Source organism: Balaenoptera acutorostrata, chromosome 2 (genome assembly GCF_949987535.1).
Source record: "Balaenoptera acutorostrata chromosome 2, mBalAcu1.1, whole genome shotgun sequence".
Taxonomy (NCBI): Eukaryota; Metazoa; Chordata; class Mammalia; order Artiodactyla; family Balaenopteridae; genus Balaenoptera; species Balaenoptera acutorostrata.
This window is the reverse complement of record NC_080065.1, coordinates 104,987,426-105,014,758: the sequence shown is the minus strand read 5'-3', so window position 1 is coordinate 105,014,758 and position 27,333 is coordinate 104,987,426. Positions and strand designations below refer to the sequence as shown.

The 27,333-nt window shown below is 35.7% G+C and overlaps 1 pseudogene; it reads left to right on the top strand.

Annotated features, from left to right (window-relative positions):
- The window catches only part of LOC130706396 (peroxisomal multifunctional enzyme type 2-like), a 71,750-nt pseudogene extending 48,336 nt beyond the window's left edge, over nucleotides 1-23,414 (top strand).
- The last annotated feature ends 3,919 nt before the right edge of the window (nucleotides 23,415-27,333 follow it).

Sequence of the window (27,333 nt, the reverse complement as noted above, 5' to 3'; positions counted from 1 at the left end):
GTATATGTGTCCATGCCACTCTCTCACTTCATCCCAGCTTACCCTTCCCTCTCCCCGTGTCCTCAAGTCCATTCTCTACATCTGCATCTTTATCCCTGTCCTGCCCCTACATTCTTCAGAACCTTTTTTTTTTTTTTTAGATTCCATATATATGTGTCAGCATACAGTATTTGTTTTTCTCTGACATACTTCACTCTGTATGACAATCTCTAGGTCCATCCACCTCACTACAAATAACTCAATTTCATTTCTTTTTATGGCTGAGTAATATTCCATTGTATATATGTGGTATATCTTCTTTATCCATTCATCTGTCAATGGACACTTAGGTTGCTTCCATGTCCTGGCTATTGTAAATAGTGCTGCAGTGAACATTGTGGTACATGACTCTTTTTGAATTATGGTTTTCTCAGGATATATGCCCAGTAGTGGGATCACTGGGTCGTATGGTAGTTCTATTTTTAGTTTTTTAAGGAACCTCCATACTGTTCTCCATAGTGGCTGTATCAATTTACATTCCCACCAACAGGGCAAGAGGGTTCCCTTTTCTCCACACCCTCTCCAGCATTTATTGTTTGTAGATTTTTTGATGATAGCCATTCTGACCAGTGTGAGGGGATACCTCATTGTAGTTTTGATTAGCATTTCTCTAATGATTAGTGATGTTGAGTATCCTTTCATGTGCTTGTTGGCAATCTGTATATATTATTTAGAGAAATGTCTATTTAGGTCTTCTGCCCATTTTTGGATTGGGTTGTTTGTTTTTTTGATGTTGAGCTGCAGGAGCTGCCTGTATATTTTGGAGATTAATCCTTTGTCAGTTGCTTCGTTTGCAAATATTTTCTCCCATTCTGAGGTTTGTCTTTTCGTCTTGTTTATGGTTTCCTTTGCTGTGCAAAAGCTTTTAAGTTTCATTAGGTCCCATTTGTTTATTTCTGTTTTTATTTCCATTACTCTAGGAGGTGGGTCAAAAAGGATCTTGCTGTGATGTATGTCATAGAGTGGTCTGCCTATGTTTGCCTCTAAGAGTTGTATAGTGTCTGACCTTACATTTAGGTCTTTAATCCATTTTGAGTTTCTTTTTGTGTATGGTGTTAGGGAGTGTTCTAATTTCCTTCTTTTACATGTAGCTGTCCAGTTTTCCCAGCACCACTTATTGAAGAGGCTGTCTTTTCTCCATTGTATATTCTTGCCTCCTTTATCAAAGATAAGGTGACCATATGTGTGTGGGTTTGTCTCTGGGCTTTCTATCCTGTTCCATTGATCTATATTTCTCTTTTTGTGCCAGTACCATACTGTCTTGATTACTGTAGCTTTGTAGTATAGTCTGAAGTCAGGGAGCCTTATTCCTCCAGCTCAGTTTTTCTTTCTCAAGATTGCCTTGGCTATTCAGGGTCTTTTGTGTTTCCATATAAATTGTGAAATTTTTTGTTCTAGTTCTGTGAAAAATGCCATTGGCAGTTTGATAGGGATTGCACTGAATCTGTAGATTGCTTTGGGTAGTAGAGTCATTTTCCCAGTATTGATTCTTCCAATCCAAGAACATGTTATATCTCTCCATCTGTTTGTATTATCTTTAATTTCTTTCATCAGTATACTGTAGTTTTCTGCATGCAGGTCTTGTGTCTCCTGAGGTAGGTTTATTCCTAGGTATTTTATTCTTTTTGTTGCAATGGTAGATGGGAGTGTTTCCTTAATTTCTCTTTCAGATTTTTCATCATTAGTGTATAGGAATGCAAGAGATTTCTGTGCGTTAATTTTATATCCTGCTACTTTACCAAATTCATTGATTAGCTCTAGTAGTTTTCTGGTAGCATCTTTGGGATTCTCTGTGTATAGTATCATGTCATCTGCAAACAGTGACAGTTTTACTTCTTCTTTTCCGATTTGGATTCCTTTTATTTCTTTTTCTTCTCTGATTGCTGTGGCTGAAACTTGCAAAACTATGTTGGAAAATAGTGGTGAGAGAAGGCAACCTTGTCTTGTTCCTGATCTTAGTGGAAATGGTTTCAGTTTTCCACCATTGAGAATGATGTTGGCTGTGGGTTTGTGATATATGGCCTTTATTATGTTGAGGTAAGTTCCCTCTATGCCTAGTTTCTGGAGAGCTTTTTTCATAAATGGGTGTTGAATTTTGTCACAAGCTTTTTCTGCATCTATTTAGATGATCATATGGTTTTTCTCCTTCAATTTGTTAATATGGTTTATCACATTGATTGATTTGCGTATATTGAAGAATCCTTGCATTACTGGGATAAACCCCACTTGATCGTGGTGTATTATCCTTTTAATGTGCTGTTGGATTCTGTTTGCCACTATTTTGTTGAGGATTTTTGCATCTGTGTTCATCAGTGATATTGGTCTGTTGTTTTCTTTGTGACATCTTTGTCTGGTTTTGGTATCAGGGTGATGGTGGCCTCATAGAATGAGTTTGGGAGTGTTCCTACCTCTGCTATATTTTGGAAGAGTTTGAGAAGGATAGGTATTAGCTCTTCTCTAAATGTTTGATAGAATTCGCCTGTGAATCCATCTGGTCCTGGACTTTTGTTTGTTGGAAGATTTTTAGTCACAGTTTCAATTTCAGTGCTTGTGATTGGTCTGTTTATGTTTTCTATTCCTTCATGGTTCAGTCTCAGGAGGTTGTGCTTTTCTAAGAATTTGTCCCTTTCTTCCAGGTTGTCCATTTTATTGGCATAGAATTGCTTGTACTAATTTCTCATGATCCTTTGTATTTCTGCAGTGTCAGTTGTTACGTCTCCTTTTTCATTTCTAATTCTATTGATTTGAGTCTTCTCCCTTTTTTTCTTGATGAGTGTGGCTAGTGGTTTATCAATTTTGTTTATCTTCTCAAAGAACCAGCTTTTAGTTTTATTGATCTTTGCTATCATTTACTTCATTTCTTTTTCATTTATTTCTGATCTGATCTTTATGATTTCTTTCCTTCTGCTAACTTTGGGGCTTTTCTGTTCTTCTTTTTCTAAGTGCTTTAGGGTAATGTTAGGCTGTTTATTTGAGATTTTTCTTGTTTCTTGAGGTAGGATTGTTTGAAAGATCTTTTTTTCTGACGTATAATGGGAAGTAGTCAAGGGAGAATGATCTTCCTGATTGTTAAAAGTCAGTTTTAATAAATGCTGCCTTAAGTTTTAGGCATTGTCCTATACATTTGTAGCAATACCATAATTTTATGAAAGAATTCCACTGGAATAATTTTAGCTGAAGTATTGGGAATTAGAGTTCCTTTAATATTTTATAGAAAGGCTATTTACATATTACTTTATACTGTGTACACTTCCTTTTTGAAATAAGAGCTAGAATTATTTCTTTTAAAAGACTGTGGTCTGTTCCTACCCAATTTTATTCTATGTTAACTGAACAAATACAGTTTACGTACCCCTACCTCATGTGGATTTTTTGCCATGCCTTTTACTATTTATAAGAATTAAGCAATTCTCACCCTGGCTCCCCATTAGACATACTTATATTGGAAAAAAAAAAATCCCCCAAATACCAGTGCTCAGGGTCCACCCCAGACCATTTAAATTGGAATATTTGGAGATGGGACCTGGTCATAAATATTTTTTAAAAGGGCTCCAGTTGATTCTACAGTTAGGGTTATTAACACTTGTATTAAATCAGTAAGCCTTCATGTATATTTCTCTTGATATTTAATTTATGAACTGTTTATTTAATTTGGATTATTTTCTTTTTCATGTGAAGAAAAATGTAAATTTCTTTTAAAAGAGTTTTCACAATGAAATTGTATTTTCATTGGAATCATCAGAGTGAACTGGTTGTTTTTTTTTCCTCTTGTACCTTTATAAGATCCAAGGAACTGGAGACATCGTCATTTCAAATGCATATGTGGATCTTGTGCCAACAGCTGATGTTGTAGCTAAGACACCATCTGAGGTGGGTTATAACCACTGACATCCAAGTCATACCCTGACTTATGAATTTCAATTAAGATCACTTTAAGAATATTCAGTCTACTTTAGAAAATTAAGAGCTATGAAAGATTCTTAATTCTTGAACTGGAGAACATTAAAACTGCTTGGAGAAAAAGGAATATTTTGACAACTTATGAATTTTTTGAAAAACTTTTTTGTGGGGATACTAGGGTATCTTTCAAGAGAATATAAGTAATTTTCTAGTTTTATAGTAACTAACTCAGTTGTTTAATGAGAAATCTTAAACAGTATTTGGGAAAAAAATATATTAAAAATTTAAATATCCTATACCTTTTTCTTGATTTAAAGATTTGTATAATGCTTTCAATGCAGATACAAACACAGTAGCATGTATTATTTATTAAAACATTTGTGTTATTCTGTATTAACATGCTGAGACTTTTAATAAAAATATTTATATTTTCTTTCTCCAAAATATTAACTTTGTAATGTCGAGGTTTTTAAACCCATGATGTTTGTCTTTCATTCGCCATATTATCATATAACTGAATGAAAATTAAAATCTCTTTAAAAAGAATCTAAGATCAAAAACTTAAGAAATTTTAGAGCTAGAAAGAAATTCAGGCTCTATGTAATTTAGTCCTATTTTACAAACAAAGAAATGAGACCACAGTAGTTGATTGATTTGCCCAGTTTCTTCCTGCTGAAGTTAGTTAGGATATAAGTTATCCAGTTAGTTCCTAGTCTACTTGTAAAATATTATTTCTGAATTTTGATAAAAGTAAAATTCTTTTATTAAGAGGACTGAGGTTCTGGATGACATAAATTAATATAAGGAAAGGTATGAAAGAAACCTAGTGAGAAAAAACTAGTTTGCCTTATTTATGTGCAGGTTTTTAAAGAAAATCATGTTGTTGCACTTTTATTTTGTAATAGTTTTATCCCCTTGAGTCATTTTTACAGAACTTCTAAAATTAAATTAACTTTTCTCTTTTTGCTAGGGTAGGGAGCTTCAGAGTACCCTTGTGTTTGAAGAAATAGGTCGCCGCCTTCAGCATATAGGGGGAGAGGTGGTGAAGAAAGTAAATGCTGTGTTTGAGTGGCATATCACTAAAGGTGAAAATACTGCAGCTAAGTGGAGTAAGTCATGTCCCTGGCTCTATAATATTCTAAGATAACTCTTAGTCAATAGAGATAAAGTATCCTTGTTATAACTAAAGCCTGTCTCTTTGAAGGTAGGTAAATCTTTTCTTCTTTGGTAAGTTGTTTTTTTATGGGAAATAACGGGTTTCATGGCACCCAAAGCCATGCATGTTTTTTAGAGATGAAGGGAATCAATTAAAATGAAAATATCTGTTTTAAAGATTTCATTGTAACACCTGAAATTAGTACTTTAAACAGTCACCTTAGCCGTATGCTTCTTTAACTAATCTTCAAATTCCTCTTAAATGTGAAGAAAGTACATCAGGTTAAGTGAAATATTTTAAAGTTTTGAGTAATTCTCATTACATTTTAACAGCTTTAAAAATATTTTCTTCATTCCCCCCAAATTAACATTTTGGATTATCACCTTAACTATCAGTATATAATCATAATGATTTTCTTCATCTATACAGATGGCAATCAAAGGTACTAATTTTATCTAATCTAGGGAAGTTATCTACTAGAGTGCCATGTTAGCAACCTGGCAAGGCATCCGATATAAGCCAAGTTGCTGCAGAGAGAAAGCAGTCACATTTCCATTCGCTTCTGTGGAGCTCCAAAAGGACTCTGGTACCATTTTAAGAAGAAAGAGAAGATAAAAAGGGAAAGGGGTAAAACAAATTCTACCATGTCTTTTGTATCTGTTGTGTAACTACATTCTTAATCATGGCACAAACTTTTCTGTGCTGTGGTCTCTTAAAAGATTGCAGTGTCCAATTTTAATTTAATTCTTAAAGTAAAATTGGGGAAGGTAAGATGAAATTACTAAAGATGAGTAAAAAAAATTTTCTAGATCAGAGAATTTTCTTCTTTTTCTGTCTGCATAATAAAAGCACTAGCACTTTTGTGGGCTCACTTTGCTAATCAGCCAGATCTGTTAGCAAGTTTTTAAGTATCCAGTGTCTATATATCATGACAGAAAAATATGTGGCTTTATCAGATTTCACTGTGCTGTTTCTATATAGGTTAAAGGACAGGGAAGTGAGTATATGTCCATTCGCTTTCTTCAGCATCAGTCAATTATAGATTGAGAGGCCACTGCTTCTAACAATGAGAGTATCTTAGTTCAGTTTGCTATAACAAATATACTACAGACTGGGTAGGTTAAACAACAGAAATTTGTTTTCTCATAGTGCGGAGGCTGGAAGGTCCAGTGTGAGGGTGTCAGCATGTTTGGGCTCTAGTGAGAACCCTCTTTCTGGTTTGCAGATGGCCGCCTCCTTACTGTTTCCCCACAAGGCAGAGAGAAAGATCATCTCTCTCTCATGTCTCTTCTTCTAAGGACACTAACCCCATTATGGAGGCTCTACTCTCACGATCTCACCTAAACCTAATTACCTCCCAAAGGCCCCATTTCCAAATACCATCATTATTTGGAGATTAGGGCTTCAACGTATGGATTTTGGAGGGACACAAACATTTATTCCATAGCTGACCGCTATTCATATTTTGAATCATGAAGCATGCTATTAATGAACGCTGACCATCACTTCTTTACCTTTATATTATAAAGTGTTCTAGCCTTACTTTGATTGGTAGAATATTCTTTCTTTATATTCTAACCTTAGGTTTATGTTATAGAGTATTACGATCTCTAGAGCTGTTGGAGAAAAAGGGTGTATCAGTGAATGTTCACTGAAACTTCTTGATTTTTCATGTTTTTTGTCTTGAGGTTCCAAGGGACAGGATGCTTTCATTTGTAGTCAAGCAGCTGTGGTCCCTTGAATCTGTCTACTAATGTGGTACAGAGAGCATCCAGAATAGTTTTTAGCTCAAGGATTTTTCCCGTCCTTCATAACTGTGAAGTACAATGGGATCCTGTGTAGTTAAGGTTGGCCAAGAGCCCCTGGAATGCTGAGGGACTCCTGGAAGTGACCTGTGATTGGCTTACACTCCAGGACCATGTTAACTTTTAGGCCCATCTCAAACCTGGTTGTAATCCTTCTCTGGGGACTGTAGGCTAGTGTATGAGATGTAGTATACCATGGTGGTACCTGAAAGCAAGGGTTGTAGGCTGTGCTTCTGCAAGTCCCACAACTGATGGTATGAACCATCTTCACTCATTATTTGTATACCACATATCATGCAGATAATCTGTCTATACAAACTTTTTTTTAAAGGAAAAAATCTTTAGGTTTGGGATTTTACTTCCACAGTAGAAACTACTGTTTTGTAGATTTTCATTATTTTTATTCTGAGATTACTATTTTAGAGTGCCTAAATACCTTGTAAATCAGACTGTTTTATTTCTCATTACAATTAAAGATCACTGTAAATGCTTACTGAGACCAAAAAAATTAAAATGTATCTCTAAGTCAACTAAAACTTTTTGAGACCATCTTCTATTACATATTCCTAGGAAATATTTTGAAGTTTTGTTCAATTGATTTTGGTTTAATGTAAGTTTCTTGTTAACATAACAATTGCTATTCCTTTTAGGGAGTATATTTTCATTATATAAAATGTGGTATATAAAAGTATAGAGCAGAAAATAATGATGTATAATCCCACTACCTACAGTTAACATTTTGATGTTTGTCCTTCTGGAAGACATTTGTGCTTATAGGAGGTTAATTCAGAAGGGGGTAAAGGAAGCCAAACATGTAATACGTATTTAGTTACCCAAAGTTCAAAGTCTCTATTTTTTTTTTCTAAAAAACTTCATAGATTAACAGTGATATGTAGGTAGCATCACTTTCTTTCTACTTTCTGTCCTTCCTCCTTTCTATCTATTCATGATGGAATTCAACCTTTTCCCCTATAGATGAAACTATATTAGAAGTTGAGTTATAAATATAAAACACAGGATTTTTGAAGGTACTGGTGAAGGAAAGGAATGCGATCTATAAGAGAGAAAATGTGCTGGAATTATGTGTCTCACAGTTGGCAGAAGAGAACTCTGTAGAGATTTGTAAAGTATACAAGTGATTCACTCTGGCAAATAGCATAATTTCCTTCAATATAGTGTCAATAACCAACTAAGATTTTCTCCTTATCTTAGTATCACTTTCCTTGTAGAAAGTATTAGAAAATGTGCTTACATTTAATAATTACCTTTAATTAACCTAGGCAAAAGGTTTTTTCTTGTATTTTCACCGGAAAAATAGGAATATTAGAAACCTGTTAATAACTACTTGTAATTGATGCTTGTGGCTTTTGTTTGTTTTATCATCTCTTCTTCAGGTCCAAATTTATCACAGCTAACAGTCAAATTGGATCTTGAAGCTTTCTCTGAAAGGGTTCATCATTATCTTTGGTTATCTGCCTGTCTTTTATTTGATCTGATTCTCAGCTGTGTAACTTCTTTCAATTCTGGTTGTTTTCTCACCATCTTTGTGTCACTGAGCTAAATCAGAGTAGCTGGCAGCAGTAGAAAGTATCTAGGTGTTTTGGCTTATGATATTTTAGAAGATGATTCCATGTTGGTATCTCTCTTTTGCATCTTGGTGCTTAATGGCATAAAATAGATGATTGAATGCTCTGACTTAGGGAATACCTATTTTTTTTTTTTTTTTTACAAGCAGTTTTAAAAATGTTTTGCTAAACAGTTAATCACCAAATTCTTGGTATTTTAAATTGCTGTTAGTTGTCCCAGTCATGTTTGCATTATGGCAGATCCAAACCTGTGTACAGAGAACAGGCTCAGCTCCTTAGTTCACCTACGGAACTGGAGTTACACAAGTGACAGGCCTTGAGCAAGTCTAGGAACCAAGGGGTTTGGGCTCAGTGGCCTGGAAGATGCATGCCAAACCAAGGATCCTGGACCGTGCCCATCTTCCCTGCTCCTTCCCCTATCTTGCCATCCAAACAACACCAACAATGAATCTCTGGGCAGAATGTGTGTCTATGTCGGGATTTTTAAAAACTAAATTAGTGTGAGTCTAGAGAGAATGGGGAGAGTTCTGGTATCAGTGTTGGTTTAGGCTGTGGAGGAGGAGGAGTCTTAGCTATGTCTTTCGAGGTTAGGCCTCTCTGAGGCCTGTCGTGCTTGATCATCTAGGAGCAGGAGGACTGCCTGGGCGAGGGCCCTTCCTCTTCTCTGGGGAACAGGAGTGTGTAATGGAGAGATGTAGGCCCTTGACATGCATAAGAAACCAGAGGGTGGGCCTCAGTGAGGTGCTTTTGGGAAGGAAGCCCAGATCTTGGAATGCTCACTTGCACCTTCTTATCCATACTGATGTGCAAAATATGAATGAAATAAAAAAGAATCAGAAAGAGAGACATTGTAGACTTCTTCAGCTGTTTTGGGAGCTGAAATCAGAATATTGTAGCAAGGTCATCCTGTTGAGTAAAATCTATAACACTATCTATTATTTATTATAAAATAAAAATTTTTAATTGAGGTATAGTTGATGTACAATATTGTATAAATTTCAGGTGTACCACATAGTGATTCACAATTTTTAAAGGTTATATTTCATTTATAGTTATTATAAAATATATTTCCTGTGTTGTACAATCTATACAATAGATATATAGCTTATCGGTTTATCTATTTATTTATTTATTTAACACATGACATCCCTAGGTTAGTTTGTTTATTGGATCTATACTTTTTTTTTTAATTGACATACAGTTAATTTACAATGTTGTGTTAGTTTCTGGTGTACAGCAAAGTGATTCAGTTATATATATGCGTATATACATATGTATATACACATATATATATTCTTTTCATATTCTTTTTCATTATAGCTTATTACAAGATACAGAATACAGTTCCCTGTGCAAAAGAGTAGGACTTGTTGTTTACCTATTTTATATATATTAGTTTGTATCTGGTAATCCCAAGCTCCTAATTTATCCCCTCCCCTCTTCCCCCTCTGGTAACTATAAGTTTGTTTTCTGTCTGTGAGTCTGTTTCTGTTTTGTAAATAAGTTCATATTTTGGATTCCACATATAAGTGATATCATATGATATTTGTCTTTCTCTGTTTGACTTACTTCAATTAGTATGATATTCTCTAGGTCCATCTATGTTGCTGCAAATGGCATTATTTCATTCTTATGGCTGAGTAGTAGTCTGGTGTGTGTGTGTGTGTGTGTGTGTGTGTGTGTGTGTGTGTGTATGTGTGTATATACACACACATACACACACCAAATCTTCTTTATCCATTCATCTGTTGATGGACATTTAGGTTGCTTCCATGTCTTGGCTACTGTAAATAGTGCTGCTATGAATATTGGGGGTGCATGTATCTTTTCCAGTTAGAATTTTCTTCGGCATTATGCCCAGGAGTGGGATTGCTGGATCATATGGTAACTCTATTTTTGTTTTTTTAAGGAGCCTCCATACTGTTCTCCATAGTGGCTGCACCATTTTACATTCCCACCAACAGTGTAGAAGGGTTCCTTTTTCTCCACATCCTCTCCAGCATTTATTATTTGTAGACTTTTTTGATGATTGCCATTCTGACTGGTGTGAGGTGATACCTCACTGTAGTTTTGATTTGCATTTCTCTAATAATTAGCAGTGTTGAGCAACTTTTCATGTGCTTATTGGCCATCTGTATGTCTTCTTTGGAGAAATGTCTATTTAGGTCTTATGCCCATTTTTTTGATTTTTTTTTTTTTGACATTGAATTGTATGAGCTGTTTGTATATTTTGGAAATTAAGCCCTGTCTGTCACATTGTTTGCAAATATTTTCTCCCAGTTTGGAGGTTATCTTTTCATTTTGTTTATGGTTTTCTTTGCTGTGCAAAAGCTTATAAGTTTGATTAGGTTCCATGTATTTATTTTTCCTTTTATTTCTTTTGCCTTGGGAAACTGACCTAAGAAAACATTGGTACGATTTATGTCAGAGAATGTTTTGCCTATGCTCTCTTCTAAGAGTTTTCTGGTGTCATGTCTTTTTATTTTTATTTTTTTCCACAGACACACACTGTATTTTATTTTTACAAGATGGTGTCATGTCTTATACTTAAGTCTTTAAGCCATTTTGAGTTGATTTTTGTGTATGGTGTGAGGGTGTGTTCTAACTTCATTGATTTACATGCAGCTGTCCAGCTTTCCCAACACCACTTGCTGAAGAGACTGTCTTTTCTCCATTGTATATTTTTGCCTCCTTCGTCAAAGATTAATTGACCGTAGATGTGTGGGTTTATTTCTGAGCTCTCTTCTGTTCCATTGATCCATATGTCTGTTTTTGTACCAGTACCATGCCGTTTTGATTACTGTAGCTTTATAGTGTTGTCTGAAGTCTGGGAGGGTTATGCCTCCTGCTTTGTTCTTTTTCCTCAGGATTGCTTTGGCAATTCTGGGTCTTTTATGGTTCCATATAAATTTTAGAATTATTTGTTCTAGTTTTGTGAAAAATGTCATGGGTAATTTGATAGGGATTGATTAAATCTGTAAATTGCTTTGGGTAGTATGGCCATTTTAACAATATTAATTCTTCCAATCCAAGAACATGGGATATCTTTCCATTTGTTTAAATCATCTTCCATTTCCTTTATCAGTGTTTTACAGTTCTCAGTATATGAGCCTTTTACCTCCTTGGTCAGGCTTATTCCTAAGTTTTTTATTTTTTTGATATGATTTTAAAAAGGATTGTTTATTTTACTTTCCCTTTCTGATATTTCATTGTTAGTGTAAAGAAATGCAACTGATTTCTGTATGTTAATCTTGTATCCTGCTACCTTGCTGAATTTGTTTATCAGTTCTAGTAGTTTTTGTGTGGAATTTTTAGGGTTTTCTGTATTTAGTATCATGTCATCTGCATATAATGACAATTTTACCTCTTCCCTTCTAATGTGGATACCTTTTATTTCTTTTTCTTGTCTGAATGCTGAGTAGACTTCCAGTACTATGTTGAATAGGAGTGGGCATCCTTGTCTTGTTCCAGATTTTAGCAGGAAGGCTTTCAGCTTTTCACCATTGAATATTATGTTGGCTGTGGGTTTGTCATAAGTAGCTTTTACTAAGTTGAGGTATGTTCCTTGTATACCCACTTTGGTAAGAGTGTTGTAATTTGTAAGGTATATATTCTAAAACCTTCAAAGATCTCTAAGTCCAAATGTATGTTCTCATCTAACACCTTTCCCTCCCCCATTAAATTCTGTAAAGTATAACTGAAATTTTTTGGACTTTTTCAGTGTATGAATGATTATATAAATACTGAGCTAAAATAATTCATAAAGCTTTTAAAATACATTCCACCACGAAAAGAAAATACATATAGCTTGTTTCTTCATTTCATTTAGATTACCCATGACCTGACAGGTATCTGTAAACCTAAGGTGACGGTGGTGGATGACGATCCTTCCTCAGGAGCCATTTGTAGACCATGACTTGAGCCACTGTGGAATGGGGAGTTTCACTCCTTTACCCCAAATTTCTGTATTCTTGCTAAGAACATCCCCCTTTTTAGCCCTCTTTTCTTTTACCAGCACTAGTTATTAGCTTTCCACAGAAAAAAAGTTTTATTGCTTCCTAAGAGTCAGGGCTGTGAAGCAGCACGTAAAACCAAGTGAGTGAGAGGGCAGGTAGACAGCCCTTCATTAGAAGGGCCTTCATTAGCTAACAGACTTATTCCACACTGAAGTATTAAGATGCGTGAGTCCAGTTTTATTCCTGAGCAAGACTAGTACATATAGTGGTCCTTACACTTACTTGTGAAGAATTAAAATCATGTCTGTTGAATGCCAGAGGTTTGCTTTTCTTTAGTCTTTCCTTTCTGCTCTCTGACCCCCGCCCCTTATTCTCTCCCTGCTCCCTCCCTGCCTGCCTTCCTCCCTCTCTTTTTCTACCTTTCTTTTTTTTTTTTTTTTTTTTTTTTTTTTAATTTTTTATTATTATTATTATTTGTTTTATTTTATTTATTTATGGCTGTGTTGGGTCTTCATTTCTGTGCGAGGGCTTTCTCCAGTTGTGGCAAGCGGGGACCACTCTTCATCGCCGTGTGCGGGTCCCTCACTATCACGGCCTCTCGTTGCGGAGCACAGGTTCCAGACGCACAGGCTCAGCAATTGTGGCTCACGGGCCCAGTTGCTCCGTGGCATGTGGGATCTTCCCAGACCAGGGCTCGAACCCGTGTCCCCTGCATTGGCAGGCAGACTCTCAACCACTGCGCCACCAGGGAAGCCCCTACCTTTCTTTTTAACTATACAAATAATACATAAAAACACATTTGTAATATGTGTGTACCAATAAGAACAGAGCCTTTGTTCTTCATGCCTTACTTTTAGTACCTTGTACATTGTCTAACACCCATAGAAGAAACTTAACAATGAAGTGAGTGAATGAAGCATAAAAAGTAAAAAGGTCTCCTTCTCACTCTTACTCCTTCCCAGGTAACCGTCATAGTCATGTTATTATTTTTTAGTTTAGTTGGCAAGATTCTCTTCTGTGGACAGTGGGAGTGACTTAATTTTCTCTTTGGAGTAGGGCTTGGCTAAGCAGAATGCATGGTTTTGCTTACATGTGTGTAGCTTTTCCTTGATCCTAAATTGGGAGTTTCCTGACACTCTTAGGGAGAGTGATGCAATCATAGCTCCTTCGCAGTAGCAGAGAAAGCACATTCAAGAGGCTGAAGCTGGATGAGTGGAATTACCTTCGTGGATGACTGGTCTCAGTCATATATGAGACAATTAAAACTTTCTAAAATGTAACTTTAACATAAAACTCTAAGTATTGTATAGAGAGCAATGAAGGCAAATTTTTAATAGTTTTTCCAGTTACCCAGCCTGTTTCTGGGAGACTTAATCCTTCTGTCAAAAACATTTAAGGGAAAAGATTTTAATTTTAACGTTTATTCACAACAATTACGGCAATAAACATTTTATAAATAAATTATAGCAAACTAATTAGAATACTTTTTAAAATTTAATTTGATTGTCGTTTAATTCATATGACAGAACCTTTGATGAATTCAGGTTTTTGAAAGGTAATTAGAGTGTGCGTTCCCTTCCCCCACCCCAACCAATATGCAATTGTTTTAAAATTCAGTTTTCTTCCTTTGTTGACTACAGTCTTTATTTGAATCTAAAGGCCTTAACCATATAACTTCCAACCACTTAACTTCCTTATATTATTCTACATTGATTCACATTTCAAATATCTCTGTTATGTAAACTTCTTCAATGATGAAAAGCTGTTATTGATTTGACTATTTTGAAGATCATATTCTTTATAACAAGGGCATCTCAAAAAATCAAGGATTTAAAATTTTATTCTGAGTGATAGGTAATATATAATATATTGGGTTGGCCAAAAAGTTCGTTTGGGTCTTCCATATCTTACAGAAAAACCCGAACGAATTTTTGGCCAACCCAATAGAATAAGTACCACAGTAACTTGGAAACTATAAAAATGTCTGCATTTATTTGGTTTATTTTATTCTCATCTTGTGAAGAAAAAAATGACAGACATTTGTTTCTTCCTATTTTCCCAGCTATTGACCTAAAAAATGGTTCTGGAAAAGTGTATCAAGGCGCTGCAAAAGATTCTGCTGATGTAACCATCACGCTTTCAGATGAAGATTTCATGGAAGTAGTCTTGGGCAAGCTTGATCCTCAGAAGGTAAAGTTCTTAAAATGTTCATTTATTTGTCATTATTGCTTCCTGTTTGACAATTGCAGTTTTTGGCTGACTCCAAAATTCTGATTTATCAGACATATCTTGCAGCTCTGAGGAAAGACAGAGTTGATAGCGCTGTTCAAATTGACAGGTCATATATTTTTCTAATGTAGTTTTTCAACTGATACTTTTTAAAACTAAATTTTTGGGTGGAATTCTTCTTTAGCAGATAAACAGTGTAAAACCCACATCTAGACCTTTTAATATATTGTTAGTTCAGAGTTGAAAAACCATATGGTATTTCATAAAATTAGACATTCTTTCCTGATATATAAAATTAAGAACTTGTCTTAATCGTCATTGAAAACTGGAAATAGAAGGATGGAACATAATAGCCAGTGTCTTACTGAAGATAGAACATTTAGAGACATTTCAGTGGAAAATCATGATTAAAACAAGAGTGCCTTTGCTGGCCATTATGAGGTAATATTGTTCTGAAACCTATTGCTAGTCCACAAACACACAAAATTAGATGTAGCAATTAGAATGGAGTAGAAAATTTGAATGATTATGTAGCTAGAAATCCCACAAGAATCAACTGATTGATTCTTAGACCAGAAGAGTGCAAACAAATGGTTGAATGCACAATGATGATTTAAAAGTAGCTTTCACATAACAGCAAAACCAACTAGAGGATATAATTTTAAAAATTTGTTTGTAATCACTACCCAAACTGCAAAGTACCAATGACTACCCTAACAAGAAAAAGCATAGGGCTTATTTGCAGAAAACTATACAACTTTACAAGGAACGGAGCAATTTGAATAAGGGAGAAAATGTTCAATTTTCCTGGATAAAAAGACTAATTTTAAAAGAATTGTAAAGTAGTATAGTGGTGAAAAATACATTCTTTGGCATCAGATAAATCTAAGTTTGAATCTTAGCTCTGCCACCTACTCTCTAAGCCTTAATTTTCTCATTGTAAAATGAATTGTGATAATCCCAAAGGATTGTTATGATAACTAAATCCAATAATATACATGAAGAGCTTAGAATAATGCGTGGTACTGAGTGAGCCCTCAGTTAATTCCTTCCCGGGAATTTATTTAGTACCTCCTTTAATTCAGGTGCTAGGTGTGGCTGAACAAGACAGTGCCCCTTCTGGGTAGAGCTTAGTTCTAGAGGGAAATGGAAAAGAAGTATAATTTCAGATATGAAGAAAAATAAGTCAGACTAATGGGTTATAGCAGTGGTTGGCAAACTTTTTCTGTGCAAGGTCCCCTAGTAAATATATTCTAAGCTTTGCAGGTCAGATGGTTTCTGTTGCATCTACTCAGTTCTGCCATTGTAGAGTTAAAGTAGCCATGGATAATATGTAAACAAATGGATGTGGCTGAGTTCCAGTAAAACTTTGTTCACAGAAACAGGCAGCCTACTGGTTTTGGCCCGTAGGCTGTAGTTTGCCAACCCTTGGATTGGAGTGTGACAGGATAGAAGAACTATTTTAGATTGGATTGTCCAAAAAGGCTTGCTAGAGATCTGAACAAAGTGAGGGAAGGAGCCATAAGGCTAAAGAAACAACTAGCACAAAGGCTGGAGGCCCCGGTAGCTCAGCTTATTGGATACTCTAACTGTGAGGAGGCCAGTGGGGAGAGAGGCAGGAGGCGAACAGGGAGAGGTAGGCATGGCTTAGATCACACAGGACCTTGTAGATGTTGGCAAGACAGTGTAGATCTTGTGTGATAGGAAGCTATTGAGCTGTGGAGTGACATCTGATTTTTAAAGGTCATTGTGGCTGCTGAGTGGCTAATTAAGAGTTCTTTTTAAAGATATATTTGAGGTGCTTATATATAAAGATTAAATGTAGGGTTTACAGAAACATTTATATAATTGCTAGGAATATCAGACCTTTGGGGGGGAATGGATTATTCAGTGAATGGTACTGAGCAGTTGCATAGGAAATGGTAGTGCTTTATGTCATTCCATATACCTTAGTCAGTACCATACAGGATGGAATTAAATGTAAAAAAATTAAAGCAGAAGCAAAACTTGATGAAAACCTAGGTGTTTATTATTCTTAGTGACAGTCCTTAGAGAAGTTCTAATTTAATATTAGGGGTTTTCTAAACTCCTTTGGCTCAATTACATTCTGCCTCACCTCAGTGCTATCTGTGCTATCTATCATCACTCTTCTTCAGTTATCAAAGACCTTATATCCCAGTGTACAGTCTCTCTCTCTCTCTCTCTCTCTGTCTCTCTCTCTGTCTCTCTCTCTGCATCAACTCTCGTCAACCTTGATGGCTTCCTTCAGGATTTGTAAAAGTGACTTCTCTAACAGATGACTCTTAGTTTATTGATATTATTTCTAATTATCTTTTACTCCATTCTACATCAGCTTTTGTCTTTATTGGCAGCATAAAATGTACAACTTCCAACAAAACATCCCCATTTTCCAACACCCTCACCTACAGTTTCATTAACTTGTTTTGTTATTCCTGCTACTGCTGTTGAGCTTCACAGAGACCTCCGGTTTGTTGACAACACCACTTTCTATCCATCAGCTCCCTTCTGTCTTCTCTTCTTGTTCAGCTTAGATTCCATGGTCCATCAGAGTATCTCCCTTGAAAATACCCTCACCTCCCTTGTACCTCTCTCATCTCATTTGCCTGGAAAACTCCACCCTATTTTAACCCTACTCTCTGCCATCTTTGCATCTGTACCTGAATAGATGAAGACGCCAGGAGAAAAGCCATACAACTAGACAAATTGGCTTCCCTTTAAAATTTTGATTACAAGTCTCAAATAGTCTCTACACACTGTCTAGCAATCTAACTGTGATTTTCCACTAAGCCTCCATTCCTGTTGTCTGAGATGAGTATTTCATACCTGTCTTCTCAAAACTCCCCCATGCCTACCTCTCTTTCATTTTCAGCTGATGACCTTTCTCATGTTCTTTGGGAGAAAAAAAAGACTTTCAAATGAAAATATTCACCTTCCCATCACCAGATCTATTTTGTCAGCATCTGCACCTGTCTTCTTTTCTTCCTATACATTACATTGAAGGAAGTCTCCCTCTTCCTGTCAAAGACTTCTTCACTTCTCATCCAGGTATCTACTCAAAGTCATTGCTTCTTCTTCTTTCCACTTTTTTCTGTACCATTCTCTCCCATTCTACTACATAATTGTCCCACAGCATAGAGGCAAGCTAACATCTTGATTTTAAAGCAAACACTGTCTCTTGATATCAGATCCCCATCCAGCATGCCATATCATTTCTCTGTTTCTTTTCACAAAAGAATTGTCTAAACCAGCACTGTTGAATAGACATATAATGTGAGCCACATAAGTAATTAAAAATTTTCTAGTAGCCACAATTAAAAAGGTTAAGAATAAACTCAAAATGGCTTAAAGACTTGAACATAAGACATGACACCATAAAACTCCTAGAAGAGATCATGGGCAAAACATTCTCGGACATAAATTGTTCCAATGTTTTCTTAGGTCAGTCTCCCAAGACAATAGAAATAAAAACAAAAATAAACAAATGGGACCTAATCAAACTTACAAGCTTTTGCACAGCAAAGGAAACCATAAACAAAACGAAAAGACAACCTACAGAATGGGAGAAAATATTTGCAAATGATGCAAGCGACAAGGACTTAATTTCCAAAATATGCAAACAGCTCATACAACTCAACAACAAAAACCAAACAACCCAATGGAAAAATGGGCAGAAGACCTAAATAGACAGTTCTCCAAAGAAGAAATACAGATGTCCAACAGGCACATGAAAAGGTACTCCACATTGCTAACTATGAGAGAAATGCAAATCAAAACTACAATGAGGTATCACCTCACCCTGGTCAGAATGGCCATCATTAAAAAGTCTATAATTAACAAATGTTGGAGAGGGTGTGGCGAAAAGGGAACCCTCCTACACTGTTGGTGGGAATGTAAGTTGGTGCAGCCACTGTGGAAAACAGTATGGAAGTTGCTTATAAAACTAAAAATAGAATTACCTTATGATCCAGCAATCGCACTCCTGGGCATATATCCCGACAAAACTATAATTCAAAAAGATTCATGCACCCTTATGTTCATAGCAGCACTATTTACAATAGCCAAGACATGGAAACAACCTAAATGTCCATTGACAAATGAATGGATAAAGAAGATGTGGTGTATACAATGGAATACTACTCAACCATAAAAAAGAATGAAATAATGCATTTGCAGCAACATGGCTGCAACTAGAGATTATCATACTAAAGTGAAGTAAGTCAGAAAGAGAAAGAAAAATACCATATGATGTCACTTATATGTGGAATCTAAAATATGACACGAATGAACCTACCTATGAAATAGAAACAGAATCACGGACATAGAGAACAGACTGGTGGTTGCCAAGGGGGAGGGGGTTGGGGGAGGGGTGGAGTGGGAGGTTGGGGTTAGCAGATGTAAGCTATTATATATAGAATGGATAAACAACAAAGTCCTACTGTATAGCACAGAGAACTGTATTCAATATCCTATGATAAACTGTAATGGAAAAGAATATATAAAAAAAGAATGTATATATATGTATAACTGAATCACTTTGCTGTACAGCAGAAATTAACACAATACTGTAAATCAACTATACTTTAATAAAAAAATAAAAATAAAAAAGATTAAAAAGAAACAGGTAAAATTAATATATTTTATTTAACCCAATACATTCAAATATTTTAACATGTACAATATTAAATATTAATGGGATATTTTATATCCTTTAAAAAAAATCTTTAAAATCCAGTGTGTATTTTATACTTATAATACATCTCAGCCAGGGCTAATCATATTTCAAGTATTCAGTAGCCACATGGGCTAGTGGCTGCTTTAGTGGGCAGCAAAGGTTTAAACATTCTGTCTTGACTGCTCTTCTGCCTTCTCTTATCTGACTTCCACATCTGTTACTCCACTGATAATGTTTTTGTGAAGTTCTTGTGATGACCTATATTGCTAAATCCAGTAAATATTTCTCTATCTACATCTTTCTCAGCCTTTCAGTAGCATTCAACTCAGTTAACCGCCAACTTCTTGAAATAATCTTATCCCTTGGCTTTCATGATGCCTTATTCTCCTGTTTTGCTTCCTCCACCTTTGGCTCTTCCTAATCTCCTTTGGTGTCTTCCTCTTTTACCCCCAGCTGTTGAGTTCTGGTGTTTCTCAGGGCTCCTCTCTAATTAACACTCTTCTTAAAAGAGTCCACCCATCCTGTGGTATTTAGAGCCGTCTACCTGTTGACAGCTTGCAGACTTCAATGTCTCACTCAGTCATCTTCTCTGAGTCCCGTAGTGGTATAACCAGCTCTTCACTTGTGTCTCTCATGGCGCATCTTACTGTGCCCAACCTAGAGCTTGTGATTTAGTTTTCTCCCCCATTCTTTTTGTTTTCAGGAGACGGCACCATGATCTGTCTACCCAAACTAGTACGCTCCGTAATGTAAGAATCGTCTTGGCTTCCTTCTTTACCTCTGTGTCCTTTCTATCCGTAATCCTGCTTGTTCTTTCTCCAGAACGTATCTTGAGTTCTTTTTCTTCTCTTCATCACTAGGGTTATCATCATGATCCAAGCCTCCGTCATCTCTCACCTGGCTTCCTGACTGGGCTTAGTGCTTTTAGTCTTGCTTTTCCACCAATCTGTTCTCCATACAGGAGCTGGAGTAATCTTTTAAACATGTGAATCAGATTAATAGGTCATTCCACCTGATAAAAACCTCCAAGATTTACTTTTGCACTTGGATAAAATCCAAACTACATATTATTACATGGTATGTGAAGTTTCCCTTGCTTATCTTCCCAGCTTCATCCTGCACTGCTTGCCTCATCACTTACAATGCTAACTCAACTTACATTGCCTCTCCTCTTAGTTCCTTCACATCGATTTTTACCCCTTCAATGTCTATTTATTTGACTCTTCTGGAATTTCTATTCCCATCTTTTTGCATGGCTGGCTTTGTTTCATCCAAAGTAGTTCCCTCCTATTATATTATCTAAGTAGCCTCCTTCATAGCATTTAAAACAGGCTTTAATTACTTGTTTACATTTTACTTTTTGACTCCCCTACTGTAATGTTAGCTCCCTGAGAACAGGGAGAGATGTCTCTTTCCTAGCATAGAATATTGCCTAGTGTACTGTAGATGCTCAATTAATACTTGAGTAGATTAAAGCAAGGATAGAAATAAGGAACATAAGCTCAATAGCAGTAGTTTAGGCTATGTAGAAATTAAAAACTTCTGCATGTCAGACTCCATAAGATATTCCATAAACCTGGGGAAAAATAAAATGATGATACATCGTATATTGGTGTTAATAACTTATAAAACTTCTGGACAACACTAAGACCTCAATATAAAAAATGGGCAAAAGACATGAACCAGTAATTAATGAAAGAAATAGGTATGACTAACATACATGAGAAAAACTATTAATTTTTCCCATTATCTAAAACATGCAAATTAAAGCATGTCATTTTTGCCTCAGATTTTCAAAGATTAAGAAAACCATATTATTAAGGTTGGGATAAGAGGATTCACATGTAGCTAGAAGGAATATTAATTTAACAGTCTTTCTGGAAAGCACTATTGCAGAGTTTCACTGACTTTCTTCCTTTATGGCCACTTACTGTCTCAGCACTTTTTGCGTGGCACTCCTAGGCCAAAAGAAATACCTAATGGTTCAGTTTATGAAGTAGTTAGATCCAAACAAGAGTAGTTTTCCTGTTGTGTTTGACCAATGTCACTATGTTTCCTTCAAAAATTTTAAATATTCTGTAGTGTCTGTTGGAGTTTGGCGTGGTACCCCAGTGCACTGAGGTGCGCAGTTTGAAAACTGTGGTGATATGGAAGCATGGTCAAGAAACTTATTTAAGAAATGCCATGATTTAGTAATTCTTCTTCTAGGAATCTATCCTAAGAAAACAGTTAGATAGGAACAAAGATTTATGTACACAATTCTTCCACTCAAATAACAACCATCAAATATTGGTATATTTACTTCAAGGAAGTTGGTGTTTTTATTTTAGGTTGTAAGTCCCTTTCAGACTGTAGCACCTGGCAAGCCCATCTAAGAACTGACTCTGCAGGAGTCGCAGACCATCATTTCTGTAACTGCACAGTGAAAGCTGTCTTCGTTTTAAAATTCCAGTCTCTAGTTTGAATGCTTAGCACTTGAACCTGATTGAATGAAATTCTCCTGCATTATTTTTGGGATAAAAAGTTGAAGCAGTTTTTGCTTTTCCTCCAGTTGGTAAGGATTCGCTTCTGAAATTAAGTTGCTGCTAGTTAATAAGCAGGAGACATTATTAAGCAGAGAACACCCGTGTTTAGTCCTGGCCCACTTTTTGTTGGCTCTGTGGCCTTGAGCTGGTTTTTAAGCTTTTTGAATTTCTTTTCTGCTGATATGCCCACTTCAGGTTGATGGCTGTGCTTCTCAAGTGATATTTTACTTGTGAGGCTGCTTTGTAATGTTACGTATACATGGATATTACTATTTTTTCAATCTAGCTAAAAATCTAGAGACTTCTTTTTCACTTCATATTCCGTATGTTATTTTCTCAGTAAGCTATATTGTGTTTCATCATTTTTATTTTACTGATAGGGAACTTGACACCAGGGGAGAACTTGCACAAGTTTCTATTGTCAGGTCAGGAAAGAAGTGGTACAGGAGCTCTTAGTGTTTTAACATTATAGTCTTTTGCATGGTAATAATGAGCTTAATAGCTCCTTCCACATGTCAAATGCCAAGCTAAGCACTTTTCACACTGTTTCATTTAACTCACACAACAAAGCTGCTATTTAGGTGCTGTTGTCATGCCCTTTGTAGATAAGGAGGCCAGAGCTCAGAGAGGTTAAGTAATTTGTCCAAGCTCACCTTGCATTTAATGGCAGAGCCTAGATTTTAACCCAGGCATTCTGATGCTACAGCCCAGGATCTATTCACTACTTTGTTACACTGTCTTATTTTGCCATTATATGGCCTTCTGTTTCATGAAGATATAATAAATCTTTTAAATCTTTTAAAAGTTCTGAACTGAATGTTTTTATTGTTAGTAATACAGTAAAGCCTTTTATTCATATGGTCTCAAATTCACATTTAAGAACATAGACTAAAGCCAGAAGCATAGGTTGAAGCAGAATTCCCAGATCTGTCAATTCAGATAAATTATTCTATCGTTTTCTAAAATACACAAGGAGTCTTTATTTTTTCTTAGATATCTAAAAATATGGGTGTTACTATAATCATTAAACTATCATTGCTGGATAAAAGTTGCCTTTGTTGTCCAGAGTTATTAACTCAATTGTATTCAGTCTCAGCAATGATCTTTTTAAAAAAGAAATACAATGTGACATGGTAAAGGTTGGTTCTCTCTTTCCCTCTCTCCTTTCCAGGCATTCTTTAGTGGCAGACTGAAGGCCAGAGGGAACATCATGTTGAGCCAGAAGCTTCAGATGATTCTTAAAGAATATGCCAAGCTCTGAAGGACATACTATGTTATTAATTACAATAGAAAAATTAAATACTCTCTTCAACTAAATATGCAAAAGTGATTTAGCAAAAATGGTCAAAATTAAGATACAGGGGAAATTGCCTAACATTTTCAGATTACAGATCACTTTTCAGATGTTCATTTTCTACTAATTTTTCATGTTATTACTTTTACAAGGAACTGTAAGCTGGCACATGATTATCCTTCTGTTCTTAGACCTATGTCTTCATAATAATAAAGTTTCGCTCAAGTCCAATTTTTTTAGAATTATGATGGCATTTATAAGTTGTAAGGAAAATGAAATGAGTAGAGGCCACTTTGATGCCTTTTACAGTTTGTTTTGTTATTTTCTCTTCTCTTTATTGATATCCCAATTTTAACATGAATTTTCATATATTTATTCATTTTCATACTTTGCTATGATAGATAGTGTTCTGTTTTAAGGCAAGATAAAGGTCTTTGTGTTTTCAAATAGTTTTCTTTCTTCTCCCTTCGCTTTTGCTGGAAATTCTTTACTTTCAGAGAATGCTTGGAAATCTACCAAATATATAACTCTTTTTTTTCTTTTTTTAAAAATTTAACTGTAGTTGATTTACAATATTATGTTAGTTTCAGGTATACAGCTTCAGAGTCTTTCCCCTTACAGGTTATTACAAGATATAGTTCCCTGTGCTATACAGTAAATCCTTGTTGTTTATCTATTTTATATATAGTGGTATGTATATGTTAATCCTGTGCTCCTAATTTATCCCTCTCTCTCCCCTTTCCCCTTTGGTAACTGTAAGTTTGTTTTCTCTGTCTGTGAGTCTGTTTCTGTTTTATAGGTAAGTTGATTTGTATTATTTTTTTAGATTCTACGTATAAGTGATATTATATAATATTGTCTTTCTCTGTCTGACTTACTTCTCTTGGTATGATAATTGCTAGGTCCATCCATGTTGCTGCAAATGGCAATATTTCATTCCTTTTTATGACTCAGTAGTATTCCATTGTATATATATTCACATCTTCTTTGTCCATTGATCTGTCGATGGACATTTAGGTTGTTTCCATGTCTTGGCTATTGTGAATAGTGCTGCTATGAACATTGGGGTGCATGTATCTTTTCCAGTTAGAGTTTTCGTCTTTTCCGGATATATGCCCAGGAATGGGATTGCTGGATCATATGGTAACTCTATTTTTAGTTTTATAAGGAACCTCCATACTGTTCTCCATAGTGGCTGCACCAATTTACATTCCAACCAACAGTGTACAAGGGTTCCCTTTTCTCCACATCCTCTCCAGCATTTATTATTTGTAGACTTTTTGATGATGGCCATTCTGACTGGTGTGAAGTGATACCTCATTGTAGTTTTGATTTGCATTTCTCTAATAACTAGTGATGTTGAGCATCTTTTCATGTGCTTATTGGCCATCTGTATTTCTTCTTTGGAGAGCTGTCTATTTAGGTCTTCTGCCCATTTCTCGATTGGGTTGTTGTTTTTTTGTTGTTGAGTTGTATGAGCTGTTTGTATATTTTGGAAATTAAGCCCTTGTCGGTCACATCATTTGCAAATATTTTCTCACAGTCTGTAGGTTGTCTTTTCATTTTGTTTATGGTTTCCTTTGCTGTGCAAAAGCTTGTAAGTTTGATTAGGTCCCATTTGTTTATTTTTGCTTTTATCATAAATGGAGTTTTTATCATAAATGGATGTTGAATTTTGTCAAGTGCTTTTCTGCGTCTATTGAGATGATCATATGATTTTTATCCATACATTTTGTTAATGTTTGGTGTGTGACATTGACTGATTTGCAGATGTTGAACCATCCTTGGATCCCTGGGATAAATGCCACTCGATCATGGTTATAATCCTTTTATGTATTGTTGAATTTGGTTTGCTGATATTTTGTTGAGGATTTTTGCATCTGTGTTCATCAGTGATATTGGCCTGTAATTTCCCTGTGCCATTCTTGTCTGGTTTTGGTATCAGGGTAATATTGGCCTTGTAGAATGAGTTGGGAAAAGTTTCCTCCTCTTCTAATTTTGGAAGAGTTTGAGAAGGATTGGTATTAATTCTTCTTTGAATGTTTGGTAGAATTCACCTGTGAAGCTGTCTGGTCCTGTACTTTTGTTTGTTGGAAGATTACTAATTCAGTCTCCTTACCAGTAATTAGTCTGTTCAGGTTTTCTATTTCTTCATTATTCAGTCTTGGGACATTGTGCATTTCTAGGAATTTATTCATTTCTTCTAGGTTATCCTATTTATTGGTGGTATTCATAGTAGTCTCTTGTGATCCTTTTAATTTCTGTGATATCAATTGTAACATTTCCCCTTTCATTTCAGATTTTATTTGTTTGTGTTTTCTCTCTTTTTTTCTTGGTCAATCTAGGTAAAGGTTTGTCAATTTAGCTTGTCTTTTTAAAGAACCAGCTCTTAGTTTCATTGATCTTTTCTATAGTTTTTTTAGTCTCTGTTTCCTTTATCTCTGCTCTAACATTTGCTATTTTCTCTCTTCTACTAACTTTGGGCTTCATTTGTCTTCTTTTTCTAGTTCCTCGAGGTGTGAAATTATGTTGTTTGAGACTTTTCTTGTTTCTTAAGATAGGCATTTATTTCTATGAATGCCCCTTTAAGAACTGCTTTTACTGCATCACATAAATTTAATTTAGGGTGATTCATTGTTATGCCAGTTGAATTTTAACAAACCAAATGGCAGTCTTTTTTTTTTTTTTTTTTATGAAGTCCCTGATCCTAAACCTCAAAGACTACAACTATAACTACTTTGGTGCAGATTTTTTCAGATGTTTTTCTAGGTTAACACACACATACACACAAACATAATTTCTCTCTCTCTTTTTAAAATTTACTTATTTTTATTTATTTATTTTTTTATGGCTGTGTTGAGTCTTCGTTTCTGTGCGAGGGCTTTCTCTAGTTGTGGCAAGTGGGGGCCACTCTTCATCGCGGTGCGCGGGCCTCTCACTGTTGCGGCCTCTCTTGTTGCTGAGCACAGGCTCCAGATGCACAGGCTCAGTAATTGTGGCTCACGGGCCCAGTTGCTCCGCGGCATGTGGGATCTTCCCAGACCAGGGCTCGAACCCGTGTCCCCTGCATTGGCAGGCAGATTCTTAACCACTGTGCCACCAGGGAAGCCCCCAAATGGCAGCCTTTTAATGTTTGTCTTTTATAATTGTGCTTGGAACAGCTTAGTGTCCTTCCAAATAGAAATAGCATAGTAAAGTTAATCAAATGCCACTACATATTAATGAATGAAATTGTTGAATATATACCCTAGATGCTTAAAGCATATTAAGAAAGTGACCTTTTAATTACCTTATTAACCCACCTCTGTCAATCTTAATGGTCAGAGAGCTACTAGTGTCCAGACTTAGTAGCTTCTTATTAGTCCTCATGCTCCTTAACCTTTTTGTAATATTTAATATTACACCATGTTGTGTACCATCATGCTGAGTGCACCATCCTTTTTAATTCTTTATTTCCCTTTTATTCTTCGGTGAGAAATATTTTACCTTCTTAAATGAACCTATGAGTTAATCTCCCTGACTTCTGCTTGTCTCTTTGGTAATTTCCTCTGTCTACCTGTCTTTTCAGAATTTTTGGTTGAGGTTTCAGCCTTCTCCACTTTTTGGTAGGTGTTTTCTTCCTGGGTGATTTCATTTACTGCCTTATCTTCAACCATCACCTGAGTATTCATAACTCTGAGTCTATTATCTTCAACTCTGATCTTGCCATATCATATAACAATTCCATAGTTCCACCCACAGTGCCAAATGGTTACTAGACTGTTGTCATATATAGTTGACCCTTGAACAATGTGGGTTTGAACTGCATGGCTCTACCTATACTTGGGCTTTTTTTCAATAAATGCATACTACAGTACTATACCATTTGTATAGTTGGTTAAATCCACAGATATGGAAATACAGATATGGAGGGCTGAGGGCCGACTGTAAAGTTATATACGAGTTTTCAAATGCATGCAGGGTTGGTGCCCTTAACCCCCTTATTCCCATTGTTCAAGGGTCAAGTGTAGTTACTGCAGATACATGTTCAAAATAAACCTGTGATCTTCCTCTCCACTCCTAAATGTGCATCTTTTCTTATTTTGTCTTAGTTAAGAACATCACCTTTTGCTGAGTTAAACTAAGAAACCAGAGTTATCCTTGACTTTTC